The sequence below is a fragment of the Triturus cristatus genome, chromosome 12, assembly GCF_964204655.1.
Source record: "Triturus cristatus chromosome 12, aTriCri1.1, whole genome shotgun sequence".
Lineage (NCBI taxonomy): Eukaryota > Metazoa > Chordata > Amphibia > Caudata > Salamandridae > Triturus > Triturus cristatus.
In genome coordinates, this window is record NC_140595.1 from 31,052,487 (window position 1) to 31,070,120 (window position 17,634).

Below are 17,634 nucleotides of genomic sequence, written 5' to 3' on the forward strand. Positions count from 1 at the left end.
TAGTCTATGTGTAGTTTAGCAACATGCATGCAGTTCTTCAGGGATCAGAATATCCATTGTGCATAATGTCCATGGTTGTGTATGTATTTGAGTATGTTGGTTGCCACAACAGACCGTCAACACCTGCTGAGGGAGTGTATCCTGTGCGCAGCTCGTCCTTCAGTTTAATGATCCGGTGTCAGTCATCTTTGGGGATTGTGCATCCATTGTCTCTGGGTGTGCCATGGGGAACCGGACACTCCCGTTTACATACGCCTGTTGCAGTAGTCCTTTCTGACATCCTTGTCTTTGTGTGCAACTAGTGGCATAGTTTCCATGTCATGCCGCCTGCTGCTGCAACCCCTGCAGCGAGGGCACTGAGAGTTTACAGATTCGGCAACACACACACCTCAAAGATGCTCCTCCCTTCCTCCCTGCACCCATGCCTTTGTCTGGCATCAGCTTGTCTGTGCCACTGTTGCGCACACGCGGTGCCAAAGGCTGGACCTTAAGCACATGCAACGTGCACATTGCACGAACCTCATGTCCTCACATGACCCACATTACACTACAGTCTGATGTTGCAGCCACCCTCCAAGCATTGTCCATCCAAGGAGCTACCGCCTGCTCTCAGCCATACCCTAGACGCACACACAACACCTTTGCATGATGATTGTGCAACTCCAAATGCCTACACAGCGCTGCCCCGCCTTCCAGGCCCTGTCACAGCAACCAGGTAATGTCCCTCCTAATCCCCACCGGCTCCGTACACCAGCAAGGCCATGGGAGTGAGACTCATGCCTTCAGCATGTAGTATAGTAGCATAATCTGGCACATGGCCCAGGTATCATCTCTCAGCGTGTCAATCCTCAATGTGTCCAGGTCCCCCTCACCGGCATCACATGCACACAGCACCTCTTCATCAGCTCGTATGCCATTGACAGCCAGGTGCTCCTCACCCTCACCAAAGACGCAGCCATTGACAGTTCCAACATTCAAGAAGGCATGAGATCCATTGATGGATGGCTGAACATCAGCCACCTGAGGCTGAACTTGTACAGGACTGAGGTAATCATCTGAGGATTGTCCCCTTACAGGTGGCTCAACTGCTTGTGTCCCACCCGCAAGAGCCCTGCACATGCACCCAGTGGCCTCGCACACAAGATGGTGTGCATCATGGAATTGTCACTCACATTTACCATGCTAATCACCAGCATCTGTTCCTCAGGGTGCAACACCCTCTGCTTGATGCACATGATCCACAGATAGATCCACTCCAGGGAAAGACAGACCATGCCCCAGGAGCACAACACCAGCCGTGTCAACTACTGCCCCGCCCTCTACGGAGCAAGTACATCCTAACACCCGGGAAACCAGTCCACATCCAGGCTGCATGTGCACACCTCAGCTTCAACATCATGCGCCCCAGCCACCTCAGCGTCCACCAGAGATAGCTGCAATGTATCACTGTGTGCTGCAGGAGGACCTTTTACTGAGATTCGACGACCGTTTCCCTGTTGTTGGACACTGGGGCTTGTCAAACACAACGGACGCCGCATCCTGAAGCCATAACGTTGCCTGAACTTACCTGCTGCAGGGGAGAGCCTGCTGTTTGAGATCCACGCATTCGGGACTGCGAGGACCAGGGAGCTGTGCGCGCTCCACACCGGCTGCACCTGGCCCTCTTCCCGACTCCTCCCCCACAAAGTATATTACGACTCGCGGCCCCCGCTTCGCGGGAGCCGCTCGAGGACCGTTTCCCTGTTGTTGGACACTGGGGCTTGTCAAACACAACGGACGCCGCATCCTGAAGCCATAACGTTGCCTGAACTTACCTGCTGCAGGGGAGAGCCTGCTGTTTGAGATCCACGCATTCGGGACTGCGAGGACCAGGGAGCTGTGCGCGCTCCACACCGGCTGCACCTGGCCCTCTTCCCGACTCCTCCCCCGCAAAGTATATTACGACTCGCGGCCCCCGCTTCGCGGGAGCCGCTCGAGGACCGTTTCCCTGTTGTTGGACACTGGGGCTTGTCAAACACAATGGACGCCGCATCCTGAAGCCATAACGTTGCCTGAACTTACCTGCTGCAGGGGAGAGCCTGCTGTTTGAGATCCACGCATTCGGGACTGCGAGGACCAGGGAGCTGTGCGCGCTCCACACCGGCTGCACCTGGCCCTCTTCCCGACTCCTCCCCTATCTCCGCCCCCTCTTCTATATTATCACAATACAACTCTCGCGCGCTAGCGGGACGCGTGCGGGACGAGAGCCGGGGCGAAGACCGGGCAAAGAGCGGGCCCTCTGAGGCCCTCTGAGTCACGAGGAGACCGGACTGGGGTAATTCCCTATTTGCAACATCTACTAACCGTGAGTCTACAGTTTGACACTGTTAGTATTAATATGGCTGATATTGTAGCTATTAACTCTCCTGCTAAACATGGCGTCCCAACCAAAGGTACATTGGTAGACTATTTTAAAAAGATGACAGTACCCACGGACAAGGAGACCACACTCGCTGAACGAAGGGCTGAGCGACGCCGCTCCATAGAGTGTATGAAAAATAGGACATTACTGGACAGTACATCTCCTCTGACTTCGTCCCTTAATGTGCTAAGCCCTTCAATCTTGACACAGGAGGCGCTAGCCATGGATAACGTCCCAGAGCTGTTAAGAACAATTGATCCTACACCCTGTAATTTTAACCCGTCACCAGTTTTAATTAATTTGTCTCCCGCTAGTACTTCTACTATTTCTGGAAAGGAAACCGATATTGTTATTATTCCAACTGAACCGAGGGCTAAGACTACTATTAAGAAGGCAGGGAGGGTGCCGGTGTCCAAAGTTATAAGGCCCCCCCCGCTCAAGAGAAGAAAGAGGCTAGGTAACCTGCCAATTCGCAATATTAAGCACACTGATTTTGGCAAGGGCCCCACACAAACTGAGAGCATTGCACCACTGACAAAGGCTCCATTACCACTCTTAATTACACGTGACTTGGCTGTAACACCCTCCACCTCCCTGGTTCTTCCCCCTCCTGACTTGTCTCGCTCTCCATTGCTCCTACCTGAATTATGTACAGTGACATCACACCTTGAGAGCATCGAGAAGCTGATTAGATCGTTCACTCTACCTATCATAGAAAGATTAAAAAATATAGAGTCACGACTGGGGAATTTAGAATCTTTATTCACAAAACATCCAGGGACACCGAAAGATTCCACTCACTACCCGTCTCCCCTTATGAATTTAGATCCACCTCTCACGCACACTAGGATTAACGAGATAGGTAGCTCCAATTCTCAGCGTAGGGATAAGCCCACCCTCACCGCAATTAATCTAAGTCATGGCCAATACGTAGACGGTGAACTAAGGAAGGAAATAGTAAACCCTAACAGAGTAACATCCCCAAACGAGAAGGGGGAGAATCACCTCTCAGCTAGAGTAAGTGATCTACGTAGCCATCAAGTTAATTTGCCCCCAGAGGCGGTACCATATGTGGTGGTGTTAACTGAAGTTCCACCTCTGGATAAGGGCAGAAATGAGGGTTATTACAACCTAAAAAACAAAATCGTGCACTGGCTTAGGACAAATAGACCCCTTCCCCCTAACATCAATGGAGAGATACTGCATGTTCGGAGACTTCCTTGGTTGGGCCGTAGAATCAAAGATCTAGAAGGGGATGTAATCATTATAAATTTTAGAGACCCCAATGCAGTCAAATACATCTTAGACTACCCCTTGGGCTCCACACGGGGATCTATAAATCCCCGTGTATTATCTCATTTTTACCCAAGATCAATAGTCTCTTATAATGTACATCCCAGGGCTCCAAGAAAAACAGTGGCCCCTTTTCATCCATTCGTAGCACCATCTGCTCCCCTTGTTCCACATTGTAACATGCATGTACCTAGTCATGTGGCATATGAAAATGTAGCAGAATGGATTACGGTTCCACCTAGGAATCACAGAATGGGACCTCGGAGGGTGAATTACACGCTACCATTTACTCCCCTCGAAGTTGTCAATAGATTTGGGGCTTTATCAGGAGTCGATGACTGTGATTGACTCAGTATTTCTTTTGTCTGTGGGCATAGCACACAGGGGGACCAGGATGAGGGTATGGATTTGATTTTCAAACGGTCGACTTGCTGTCCACACCATTCTATCTCTGACAGGCAACATATGTCCTCACTGGCGGCTCACTCAGGGCCCCTGGAACACGCTCTGGTGGCCATAGATGAAATAGCTACCGAACCTTACCGTTCCGCACACAGGGAGAACGGGGTGGAGGCGGTGGGTGGCTGCTTCCCACGAAAGGCCAAAGTTCTACAGGGGTCCTCATGCAACGCACAAAGTGAGCGGGAGGTCTGTGCTCTCTTAAGGATAGAAGAAATTACCCCGCACGAGGCCTTTATGCCTGTAACTAGAACTATGAGGGCTTTAGAGATTTTGTCATGGAACGTGGCTGGGCTCCCCAATAAGTTAGGCAATACTGATTGGGAAAACTTCATTAAAGAACATGATATATGCATGTTCCAAGAGACGTGGGCCAGAGAAAATCTTACCCACCCCGGTTTTGCTATTTTTGATATTCCAGCTAGATGGGGCGGGAAGGGACGCCCGTCTGGTGGCCTATCAACATGGATTGCTTGTCATTTAGGTTGTACTGCCGAGGTGGTAGAAACTAACTCTCTGGATATCCTATGTGTCGTCTTGCGTTGGCCCAATGGGGCGGGTCTGAGACTGGTAAACATATACTCTAGACCGGTTGGAGTTGCAGCCACCTCAAGGACACTGGAGGATTTAGGGCTTTTTCTTGACTCCCTCACTGGCCCAGATATACTCTTGGTCGGAGGGGATTTCAATATTCAGTTTGAACCACTCCCGACGTATCTAGATGGGATCAGCAGTGAGGAGGATGATCTTTGGGGAATCCAAAGAATTACAGGTCCGCCAGTCAGGGTAGCATCACCTCTCTTATTGCAAGTTCTAACATTAATATTGGCAAATTCACTTAGAGCATGCAATGGTAGGTTCAAGGGGGATAACCCGCCCCAGCCAACTTTTAACAGACCAAGGCAGGAGTCCCGGATCGATTACATACTGATCAGACTCCAAGACTGGAAATTGGCATTAGACTTTAAAATTGCCCAAAGGGCTGATAGTGATCATAACCCCCTAATCCTCTCATTAGCTGCGGATGGTTTCCTTAGGCCAGAAACTCGGGGAAATAGTTTACCTGCCCTTGGCCTCACTCTGTCTAGCAACAGACGAAGACTAAGGTGGGATAGACTACTAGAGAAACCGAACCGTATAAGGGCTATATATGAGCAAGTGGCTGTAACTTTGGAAAGAATAGAGAGCCTTCTCCCTCAATTGCCCTTGTCGGAAGGCTGTTCTTCCCTTGAGGATATCCATCAGACTCTTTGTCCCTACCTAGCTGAGGTACTGAATCCTGTGGTCCGGGGCAGGAAACCAAGGAGTGAAAGAGCCTCTTGGTTCAATGCCAGCTGTAGGGTAGCAAAGAAAGATCTCCTCCAAGCACTTAAAAATAAGGAAACACCCTCTGTGATCAGGGAAAAGAGGGTGGCCTATAAGTCCAGTCTTGAAGCTGCGAAAATAGACTGGGACTGGGAGAACTGGTCAGAAATAACATCTGCTCTCAAAGTTAGAGATTCCAAAAAATTTTGGCACATAGTCAGACATGGTTCTGCTGAGCCTGTTAAGGCAATAGAAGGTAATGTTACAGCCGAAGTCTGGGAAAAACACTTCTCGTCCCTCTATAGCAGTGTTGGGTTAGACCAAATGGGAACTCCGTCTGAGAGCTTAGTGAACCCCATTGATAGTTGCATTGCGTTGGAAGACTTTAAGCTGGAGGAAGTGGAAAGGGCAATCACTTGCCTTTCTTTAGGAAAAGCGCCAGGTTTAGATAAGATCCCAGGCGACCTCCTAAGGCACGAAGTCAGAATCTGGGCATTGTACTTTCTGATACTGTTCAATGCAATTACTCATGGGATGGCACTTCCCCCAACTTGGCTGGGGGCGGAGATTGTGCCCATTTTTAAAAGGGGCTCACCTTTGCTCCCCGCCAACTATAGACCGATCAGTCTGATAGACGTTCCACAGAAACTCTTTGCGAGGCTTCTCTTGGATCGACTTTTGGACTGGATCGAGGAGAGGGATGTCCTGAGCCCTCTTCAGGCTGGGTTTCGCCAGAAGATCTCTACCGTGGACCAGGTCTTTAGGCTGTCCCTTATACATTGGAAAACAATACAGCTGGAGGGTGGCAGCCTCTATACTGTATTTGTAGATCTAAGGGCTGCGTTCGACCTTGTTCCGCGTGGTAAGCTCTGGGAAGTCCTGGCGAAAGTTGGGATGCCAGCTGATCTCCTGAATATGATCATCCGCCTCCATACAAACACCTATGCCCGTGTGAGGTGCGGTGCGCAGGGAGTACTCTCAAACAAGTTTCCCGTTGAGAGAGGGGTAAGACAGGGGTGCGTACTTGCACCAACCCTGTTCTGCCTCTTTGTTAACGGGGTCATTGACCACCTTAATGGGGTCCCCAATTCGGATGTCCCGAAGTTGGCGGGAAGGAGGGTCCCGGCAATTATGTTTGCTGATGATACCCTCCTTCTCTCCAAGTCACCTATGGGAATCCAGCGTGTTCTGGATGGTTTTGGGGACTTCTGTAGAGAGCATGGCTTGGAAATTAACACCACAAAGACCAAATTTATGGCCTTCAATCCGCCACCCAGGTTTCACCGTATTCCTCGCATTGGGGAAAATGTACTAGACCGAGTGAGCACGTTTGAATACCTTGGTGTCACACTCAACGAGGAATTGGGGTGGGGTCAACATCAGGAGAAAACAAGGCTGAAGCTGGCGCAACATATTGGTGGAATACTAGCAATGGTGGGGAAGAATAGGTCAACCCTTAAACCCATAGGCCCTCCTCTTCATATTTATAGGGTTCAAGCAAGAGGAGCAGTTACTTATGGGAGTGAACTATGGGGTCATAAAATCCTGGACAGCCTGACAAAGGAGGAGAACAGATTCCTTAGGTGCCTAGCAGCTCTTCCTCCGAGTACACCGCTAGTGCCTCTACGACTTGACTTAGGCATTAGACCACTGGAGGAAGAGTTGGCATTTCGTAATGTGATCTACTGGCGCAGATTATGGACGGTGCCTGAATTGATTCACTATAGACAGGGTCTCCAGGAAGTTCTCAGCTTCCCAAATTCGGGGAACATTCCTTGGCTTAAATTCATAAGGAATAGTTTAATGAGCCTAGGACTAGATGCACTATGGAATGATCCTGGTAATGCTTGCTCCAAGCTTTCTAAAAAGGCTCTAACCAAGGTGTACCATGATTCTAAGGCTCCTTTACTCCGACCCTCCAAATCCCTAGGGTCCCTAACAAATCAATTCCTTCTTATGAAGAGTACATACATCTTCGAATCGGCCTTGGATAATGTTTACCCCGTAATAATTAGGAAGCTCTACCTGCAATGGAGGCACGGGTCTTTGCCAATTCGTGCTTTCACTAGCTCCTGGTCCCCGTCGACAGCCAGTATTTGCCCGGCATGCAGCGCAAGTGAGGAAACTGAGCTGCATTTTATATTTTTTTGCACGGGCTATACTGAGCTCCGCAGAAAGTGGATCATTCCCATCTGTAGGAACCTGGGCTTCGTAAGGTGCCATCAAGCCTTTAGAATTCTTAAGAGCGAAACGGCCGCGCACATTGTGTTTGCAGTGGCTAAATTCTTGGGGGCTTTCTGGCACAAACGGAAAAAATACTTAAAAATGTCGATCTGATTTATGTATGTAATTAGTATGTATTAGCTGTTGGATGCATTATTTTTAAAGATTTTATATATTGTCGTCAAATGTTTTATATTGATTTTATGTGCTTTTATGGATTTATTCCGAAATAAAGTTTTCTTGAACTTGAACTTGATTACTCACACTTAAAAGAATGATGCTATGCCAAAGACACCTTGTGACTAAACCATGGATAAAGGTTGCCATCAGAAGTGGCACTGTAAAGCCTGAAATATATTGAATAATGTTCAACAATGAATGGTGCTCTGCAGCGAGCCCCTTGAAAAGAAAAAAAGCGCAAAAGTGTTTTTGTAATAAAGCGAGTGCGGAGAAAGAAACTTAGGGTGGGGAGCGGAAAACATCGGGTGTGCTGAGGCGTATCAAAGGGATGCTCATCTTTGCACCTATGTGCCCTTATGTTGTCTCGCACATAACAATAACTAGTACAACATGGACACTGCAAGCTGAATACTACTACCGAATACTCCCCAAAAATCATGTGAAGGCCGAAATGTGACAGCAGGGTTTTGGGTGGTGCAATACGCAGGGATAAAGGACCGAAGATCTGCGCTGCGTGCTTGAAAGTTCACAGACTTCCATACTGCTGTGGCATTCTGCTGGTCATTTCTACTGGCCACAAAAGTCTGTTTTCTTCCCAGTCCTCCCCCCATTTCATAGCAGGAGACAACCATCGCAATGACTGTCCCTTAGCAGCATGCCATGGCAAAACAGAAAGCGATACGGCTTTTGTAGCAGTGTGTATTACGGAATGGGATGTTTAAAGCAGACTCTCTGTGTGAGCTACGTTCTTTGTGATAAGAGACTGTTACTCAGCTGAGAGACACCAGACAGAGGGGAGTAGCAGCTGGTGCTGGCTCTTGGTGGAACTTTATTGTACGCACAGGTTGGACTAGCCTGTGGGAACAGCAAGAGCTGCCCATGCCCTGGATGATGTGGCTGGAAACACTGTGCAGAGAGAATCCATTCACAGTCATTGGATATGGGGAGGGGAGGGGGGGGCGGGAAGAACGGGCTGCTGAAACAATACAGCCGGGTGGGGAGGGGGCATGAAAATCCACCAAGAGAGATCCCGCTGTAGGAAAACAATCATCTCTGCAGCTCTTGCTTAACCACGGATAACAAAACACAGATGTTTCGAGTCAGAACCACTAGAATCACAAGCATTGGCCGCGCGGTGAAAGTAATCGTGAGCGATGAAAGCCGCTGCGAGTGTAAGGGTGGAAAGCCAGATGGCGCCTGAGGAAAAACAGATGGCGCCTGATTGCGCGCGCCCATGCGCGTAACCGCAAGCTCTAGGCCATGGCAGCATTTTCAAAAGCGCACTTACTAAAAGTCCCGCCAGAGCAGCGCATGCGCTGGCTCAGGCGAGACCTAAAAAGTAAAGGGCTCCAAATAGAACCCTGAGGTACTCCAGAGGGTAGAGCTAGAGTGTTAGATCTCACTTTATTCGATAAGACCTGGAAGGTACGGTCTTTTAAAAAAGAGATCAACCACCTCAGAGCCAGACCCACAATGCCAGAGGCTTTGAGACAGTCTATCAGAAGAGAATGTGACACCATATCAAAACCCGCGCTCAAATCCAGCAGGATGAGGGTGGAAGTACCTCCGAAGTCAAGGTGTAGCCTCAGGTGTTCAGTAACCCAGAGAAGAGCAGACTCAGTACTATGGCCAGGTATAAAGCCAGACTGTGAGGGGTGCAGCAGATTGCGAGTTGTGACAAAGGAAGAAAGTTGAGTATTAATGTGTCGTTCCAACATTTTAGAAAACAAAGGCAAAATAGAAATGGGACGAAAATTAGACCGACAGAGAGGGTGAAGACCTTCCTTTTTAAGTAGAGGAAGGACGAGTGCATGTTTCCACCCCTGAGGTACCAAACCTGTACTTAGAGAAGTATTAAGAAGATTAAGAATCACAGAAAGGGCCACCTCGTCCAAGAGACTAAGTTGAGAGGGGGGAGAGAATCAAGAGGTGAACCAGACTAAATATATCTCAACGACAGGAAGTTTGAGGAGGCCCTCCCATGGGGCTGACAGGAAACATTAGATTCCCTTGTTGGGAGGCATCCACAGCAAGTTGGTCATGGATCTACTTGACCTTATTGTAGAAGAACAGCGCTAGCTCATCACATTGGGGTTGGGAGAGCGAGGGAGAGAGGGGACAAGAATGCACTGGCAGCTGAGAGTTTCGTGACCACCTTAAACAAAGTTTTCTGACAGTTTTGGGAGCTAGAAATCTTCTCAGTGAAGAAGGCTGCACAAGCCTATCTGCAAAGAGCATGATATCTCTTTAATGCTCCCATATCCTCCAACTTAGCATCAGACAAGTAATGTTTCCTCCATTGTCTTTCTAATGCTTTGCAATGTTTTTATCTTGTTTAAGAGAATCAGTAAACCAAGGGGCAGGAAGATGGGTTCTAAACTGTGGCTTTATACAGAGGTAGTGCAGAATCAATGGCCGCTGTGAGCCATTGGTGCACGGAAAGCTGGTCTTGGTCAGGGGAGGAGTCAAGAGAAGGGATTTTGTCCCGAAGCACTTTATTGAGTGTCTTTATTCTGATAGCCCTGTGTTGGCCCAGAAACCAGGTGGGCCAGAGATACTTCACTTATCAGAGCAACCCAGAACTCCATTGAGACCCTCACAGAATCTACTGACATGATGCAGTGGCCAGATCCTAAATACTGACCCACGCTCTCTAGGCTTGAAAGCTTGGTTCATGAATGCCACCTTCTAGATATTCTGAAGGAATGCAGAAAAACATTATCTAATGTCAGAGCAGCTTCAACAAATAATACGTATGGAGTTAAATAGAAGCTGTTCTGTTTCTGGTGTGCCAACCACAGTTTACACGCAGTATCATCTTTGCCACAACAAATATTGCCATACTTTTTACAACTAGCTAGATCTGTACACACCCATCGGTTTGGTCAAATAGAAACGTTAAAGAATTCCTTAAATGTCTAGTTAGAGTCTTTCCACCAATAAGACCTCCTCCTAATCCATGGCATTTAAACATACTTCTATTTCAACTAAAGAGAAGTATTTTCAAGCCAATAATCAAAAGTGGAATGAAAATTCCTTTCTTGGAAAGTGGCACTTCTTTTGGTGCTAACTTATGCAAGGAGAGTTAGCAAAATAAACGCCTTTACAATCAAACAATCCTTTCTCCAATTCAGGGAAGACAGAGTCATACTGCGAAGAAATCCGTGTTTTATACCTAAAAAGCCACCTGAGTTCTGTTTAAACCAATCAGTAGTATTAAAAACATACTTTGAGAATCCAAGCAACGCAGCAGAAAGGGCCCTTCATACCTTGGACGTCAAAAGTTGTTTAAAGACTTATATTGAAAGAACTAAGGGGCATATTATCAAGGTCCGGCGTTAAAATTATCGCCGCTTTATCGGCAGAAAACTGCCGCTAAAGCAGCGATAATGGGCTTGATAATATGCTCTGGAGAATTCCAATAGAAGCCCAGGTTCACAGGAGAACATGGGCTTCTATGGGAATTCTCAAGGGCATATTATCAAGCCCATTATCGCCGCTTTAGCAGCAGTTTTCTGCCGATAAAGCGGCGACAATTTTAACGCCGGACCTTGATAATATGCCCCTAAATCTTTCCAACTATCTGATCAGCTGTTAGTGTCCCTCACGAAAAGGACAATTTGCTGAAACAAGAATTGCTTGCTGGGTGTCTGCAGCCATAGTTTTTTGTCATAATAAACCAGGAATTGTCACCGTACATTCCACATGTAATCATGGCTGAGCCTTTTTGGGCAAAGCTAAGAAAAACACATAGAACGTTAGAAAATTCAACAGTATTTTCCTTCTGGTGTTAAAGTACTATAAAGCAGATTTAATCCATACTATGATGGAAAATTCAACAGTATTTTTCTTCTGGTGTTAAAGTACTATAAAACAGATATAATCCAAACTATGAGGCACGCACCTACAGAACTAATAATCTGGCTTTGTCTCCCCATCCTATGTGTGGTTATCTGTTATAATGCATGCAGCTGCAAAAAGTAGCTGGATAAATATATTTCAGTATGCAAGCTGGGATGTTAGAATAACATTTGTTGCTCTTTTGTTGGAGTAGTGAAAGATCCTGCAAGTTTTTTTTTAAAATAATGGTCTATTTTATGCTGTGTGCTAGGCTCTGATTTGTAAGTCAAGTGTGGTAAAATTTAGTTTGCTGGCATACATCGATAAGCTAGCTAGCTATCTCTGTATAAAAGTCTGTCACAGATCTTAAGTACAGGAGTAAACATCATGGCTTGTTATCTGATATGACTATTGTAGGAAGCTGCCTTTCTATATAGTGTACCAAAAGGTGCAATGTACAGAGTCCAGGTATCCCTTATTATTGTACAGGGGCTTACTTTAACAATCCCAAGGTGCTCAATTTGTGGTAGTGTGGTTGAGCAGCCTTAGTCTTGTCAGAGAGGAGTGATAGGCATTTGTTTGCACACAGAGAGTCAATAAATGAGACACAAACTCAATAAGGAAATCCGACACCAATTTAGAAAAATAACATAGATTTTTATATTAATTTAGACACGAAGATCAACAAGATTAGGTAAGTACTTTTCAAGTTAGTGATTTTTAGAAAATACAGCTGTCAGATTTGAAGCATGAGCCTTGAACACGGTAATGTTATTATATGGGAGAAGCATACACTGTAAAGGGGTACTTGTAATTGAGTTACAGAGTTGATCTTCTGGACGAATAGGCCACGTTATAACGCATGTGATTAGAACGCATGTGATTAGAACGCGGTCATTACAATGACTGAGTTGTTACACCGCATACCATTACAACGCAAGTCATTACAACGACTTGCTGTAGGGGGAGCGCTGGATGTTGGAATAGTCTAATTTACTATTCCAACTCCAGTCTGTGCAACAGTAGGGAAGGTGTTGGATTTAAAATCCAAAACCTTCTGCCACCTATAGCAAGCCGTTGTAACGGCATGCGATGTAACAACGCGGTCGTTGTAATGACCGCTTTGTAACAGCATGTGTTGTTTCGCATGCTGGTTAAACAATGTTTACCCTTCTGGACTTGTGGGAACTAGGGGCCAAGATCCTTAGAACCACCAGCAGACACGGTTTACCTTCCCTGGTGTGTCTGGGTGCAGAGGTGCTGGCAGCAAAGGTAGCCTCAAACACTACCACTAAAGTCTATGGAGAAACCTGTAAGAAGGAAAGTGGTGCAGGTGGGGACAAGTCCGTTGGAACCCAAAGGGGGGCTCGGTTCTAAAGGGTTTCTGGGGGGGTGCGCGTCGTTTTGTCCGACGTGTCGCTTGTGTTTGAGGCTCTCACTTTTTAGGTTGACCTGGAAATGTGGACAAAACAGGACAATAGGGCCACTCTTGACAATGGCCTCTCTGTTGCTGATGTCCCACGTCGGTAGGTCGGTCTTGACGGTGTTGGTGTTAGGGCTGGACACGGAACAAGCCTTGCCTGCTGCAAGGGGTCTGGTACCGCAGGTATTGGTGCAGGGTGGCTCCTGGGGGTCCTGGCATATCCACCCTTGTTGGGGAGATGTATCTCTGACCTCCTGAAGCAGGGTGACCTTCTCCTGGGCAGCTTCTGCGTCGGTGGACCCGGTCGTCAGCAGATATGCGAACCGATGCAGGGAAGTGGCTCCTCAACTTCAAAGGAGATGCTGGCTGGTTGGCGAAGTGCTGCCAGCCCTCCAAGGCTTTTGGAGGATGCACAGCTGCAGGATGTGTCGGGTCTTTGCTTTTGTTTAGACAGGAGCAGGCAGGCAGAGCTTAGCATGAAGTCCACAGGTAGTCCACAGATCTTGCGTTCTTCGGCTCTTCTTAGCACTTCTTCTTCAGTCAGGTGAATCTGAATTCCTAATGTCAGGGGTCCACCTAAATGCTAAAATTAAGGGAGTTAAGGGGGATGAAGGGTAGTAGCCACTGGGCTACTTATCCCTGGGGTCACTACACCCGCATAAGACTACTTCTTGTGGGGAGTGGGCATAACTCTGTCCCAGAGTTCCGAATTCCACCAAAAACAAGATGATGAAACCCTTCTTTCGTGGAGCACATCAGGCAGCCCACGTTAAGGGTTTCACTAGCTTGGTAGTGCAACACACCTACTTGCATAGGTAATTACCTGTCTGTCCTGGTGCCAAAAGGGCCCGAGCGCAGAGGGTGGCATCTCCCAGGTCTGGGGAAAGCTGGATTGTATATCAAAGGCAGGTATGCAGATTCACTAGCGATCCTGTCGGATGAGGTGTGAACACCTTCCTCCAGAGCAGGCATTGTTTCTGGCCTCAGAGAGCATGGGCTCTCACCTGCAGGGGTTTAGAAGCATGCCTGTGGTGGCAAGCTGGTTGATAACAGTCAGCCAGCACACTAGACGACTGGTAGGTTTTCAGGGGGCACCTCTAAAGTGCCCTTTGGGTGCATGTCATAAAAAATCTTATACTGACATCAGTCCAGATTTATTAAGACAAGGTGTTTGATACCAAACACCGTAGGTTTCAGTGAAGCCATCATGTAGCTGGGGAATTCATAATGACCAGTGCCCAGTACAAATACATAAGATGGCTGCCCTGTTCACTTGTACCATCTAGTAATTGAACTAGACAGAACAGGGGCATAGCTGCTCATGAAGATATGCCCTCACATGATATATTGCACCCTGCCTAAGGGCTACAATGCCTGCTGTAGCGTTGATTTACATATATTGCATGCAATGACTTTGGCATGGCACACAGGAAGTGTGCCATATCGTGTTTTCACTCATGGTTTTCACTTTGAAATGAAGTCTGCTATGGCAATTTGTATGGAGCTCCCTTAGGGTGGCATAATATATGCTGCAGCCCATAGGGACCCTATTTGGTACCCATGCCCTAGGTACCACTTACTAGGGACTTACAGGGGTGCCAAATGTGTATGCCAATTGTGTGACAATTAGACAATTTTACCTTGTTTTAGGGAAGGAGCACTGGCCCTGGGGCATGGTTAGCAGGGACCCAGTGCTCATCAGTTGAAAAACATCATTACCAGTGGCAAATGTGGCGGTGAACATGACAAAAAAGGGCACTTCCCTCCAACTATCTGAAAATATTTCTGAAGTTTCATCTCCTTGAGACTGGTATAACAACTCCCTGTGGTAACCTGGATAGAATTACTAAAGAATGTTCATGTAAATGTACAGATGAGACGTGACAGCACATTGTTGAACTCTGATTTATATGGCAATCGAAGGCTGAAACTAGTCAAACTATCCGCCATAGGTGAAAGGATGCAAATGCTGTAGAAAACCGCAGTTTTTAAAGTTCTTCCTGGAAAAATGGAAATTTTAACCGAGGCACGTTTGTATATGACATTATATATAGTTAATTCTAAATGCTTGCCAACTTGAACGTTTAGAATTAGGCAAAATATAAAATATGGATCTGTTTCTGAGGAACTGTCAAAGATTTTTATTTAAATACTATAAACCAAACACATGCCCGGTCCTAGTCTTAACTTGTGCTACAATCTAAACACAGCCACTTTTGCGCAGCCTATGTCATGCAACTGTGTGACGCAGTCTGATGTTTATTGAGCTACTAGGGCAGTTTTTATCCATAGGTGTAAACATCTCTGTACCTGTACAATTGATTAGTTTGGATCATTCTACATGAGCAAAAGGAGGTAGCAAATGCTGCTCAAGTTTCTTTTTGAGTTAAGAATCTTTGTTCTGGACGATATACTAGCGATAGAAGTAAATTGGAATGCTTACACTGAGAAAGGTATTAAGCTACTGGGGATCCACCCCCCCCCACCCCCCCCCCCCCCCCCCCCCCCATTATCCCCTTCTCGGTACTAAGCCTTGATTTTTGATGGTGGGGACACTTCATTCTTAAGTCTTCAGATAGATTTTATCCCACAAAAGGTATCCAGGATAACTTTTTACCTTTTCACCACATGCTGAATTCTAAAGCTAACCAGGATTTGTGGATTCACTATAGGGAACTGAGAAAAAGCCAAAATATAGGAACATTGTGTATATTTAAAAACAAAAGAAAAAAGTGCTGTGTGAAGAAAGCATTTTTTTCTGTAAAAACAGCTCTAACAAAAAGGTTGCTGAAGATCAGCCTCTTCCAGGCTTTCAGGAACAAGCACAACTGTAACAAAAATCAATCTTCTTTGCCACAAGTTTTGCATTTTCCAAAATGGTTGTCGATTTTTCCTACTTTTTGTGGTTTCTATTTATTAGTTTGTGTTGGAAACGTGTGAAACCCATTGGTGAACTCGGAAAGTTATACAATTCTGAAAAGTAGTCAAAATTCAGAAATCAGAATTCAGACAGTGGTCTGTTGTGTAGCTCACTCATAGTTTTCTCAAAGAAATTAACTGTTGTAATCAACAATGAAGGAAAATAAATAGTAAAAAATAAGAGTAGGTGGCACCATTTTCATCGATAATTTTTTTACTCTAAGTTTGACTTACAATATACCTTTACATTCGTCAGACCCCTTAGGTTGCAGGTCTATATAGCTTTTTGTCGCTATTGATAAATATGCGAAACACACAGCCAGCAACTGTGCTGCTGCTATAATGTTTTTTCATTGTGTACCTACCACGCAGTTCAAATGGTAAAATCTAATGAATAATAAATGGGTTTTAAATAACCTGGCATATAATGGAATTTCTGCACCCCCTACAGTCTCCTGTGGGGCAGATTGAAAATAAATGCTCCACTTTTGCACAAGGGAGACAGCAATACTGTTGGAGATTTAGGGTTGGGTTATTCATTTAAAAAACATGCATATCTCCTGGTGTATTGCATTTTATTGCTATACCACCCATTGTCTGCCTCCCAGCAGGGGTAGAAAGACTGTTGGTGATCTAAGGTGGGGATAAGCCCCAATACTTGAGTGGACTGCCCCATTCCGTATTTTATTTTATTTTAAAATAATATATATATATATCACTGTTGTCAGGAGTACTTTTTATCTCTGGTGTCTAGAGTGCCTTCTGCCCATGGGGAGGAGGGAGGATGAAAGAGTATTTTCCCCAACTTGGGGGGCATCCGTGGCCCAGTGCTTGAGTGGGCCGCTCCCAACCCTTCATTTGAAAAAAAAAAGAATACTCCCTGGTATCAAATTGGCTTTCTGTCCGCTGAGGGCACAATGGGAACAAACCCCTGAATCCACTCCCAAGCAGGCAGAATACGTGTTTTTTTTGGGGACGCAGTGGGGAGCGCTTGCCCATGACCACAGGGGCCTTTCCCATCCAAAACAAAATCCCTGATGCTAGTGAGTGGATTCCTGCTTGGGGATCACACTCCTGTGGAGATTCCCTGGTACTGATCCACTACAGAGAGGTACTTCTGGAATGGGGACTTTGTGCTCTTTCCAGTGGTTTTTCTCCTGTTTGAATTTGTGCCCCAACCAAAGTGAAACCAATCTGTACCTAATGGCGCTGACTAGTGGTGCCAAGTAGTTTCACTTAAAATCAGTGAGACGTAAGCTTGCTTCGCTTCACACTTATCCCAAAACAATAATGTTAAACCCAGACGCGAGGAAAGTCTTGCCTCATGTACCAACTTTAAAAAAAAAAAAAGAAAACCCTATTTGGTGTAAACATAATTAGGATTTTCAAAAGGACAACAGAGGATGAACTATGTACTTTCACTGCACTCTGAAGGTACTGTTGCAGACGTGAAAGGTTCATCAACTGCAGTTAAGTGGTTAAAATAAAATTCAAGTTCATCCCTTTGCCTTAAACAGAAGTCAAAATGAATGATCTTTGATATTAACAAGGGATGTATAAAAAGTCTGATGTGCTAACAGTTAAACCCTGA

The 17,634-nt window shown here is 46.2% G+C and overlaps 1 protein-coding gene across 1 annotated transcript in view; it reads right to left on the minus strand.

Moving 5' to 3' along the window:
• CPAMD8 (C3 and PZP like alpha-2-macroglobulin domain containing 8) overlaps positions 1-17,634 on the minus strand; it is a 1,045,838-nt gene that overhangs the window by 38,349 nt on the left and 989,855 nt on the right. The window lies entirely within an intron of this gene.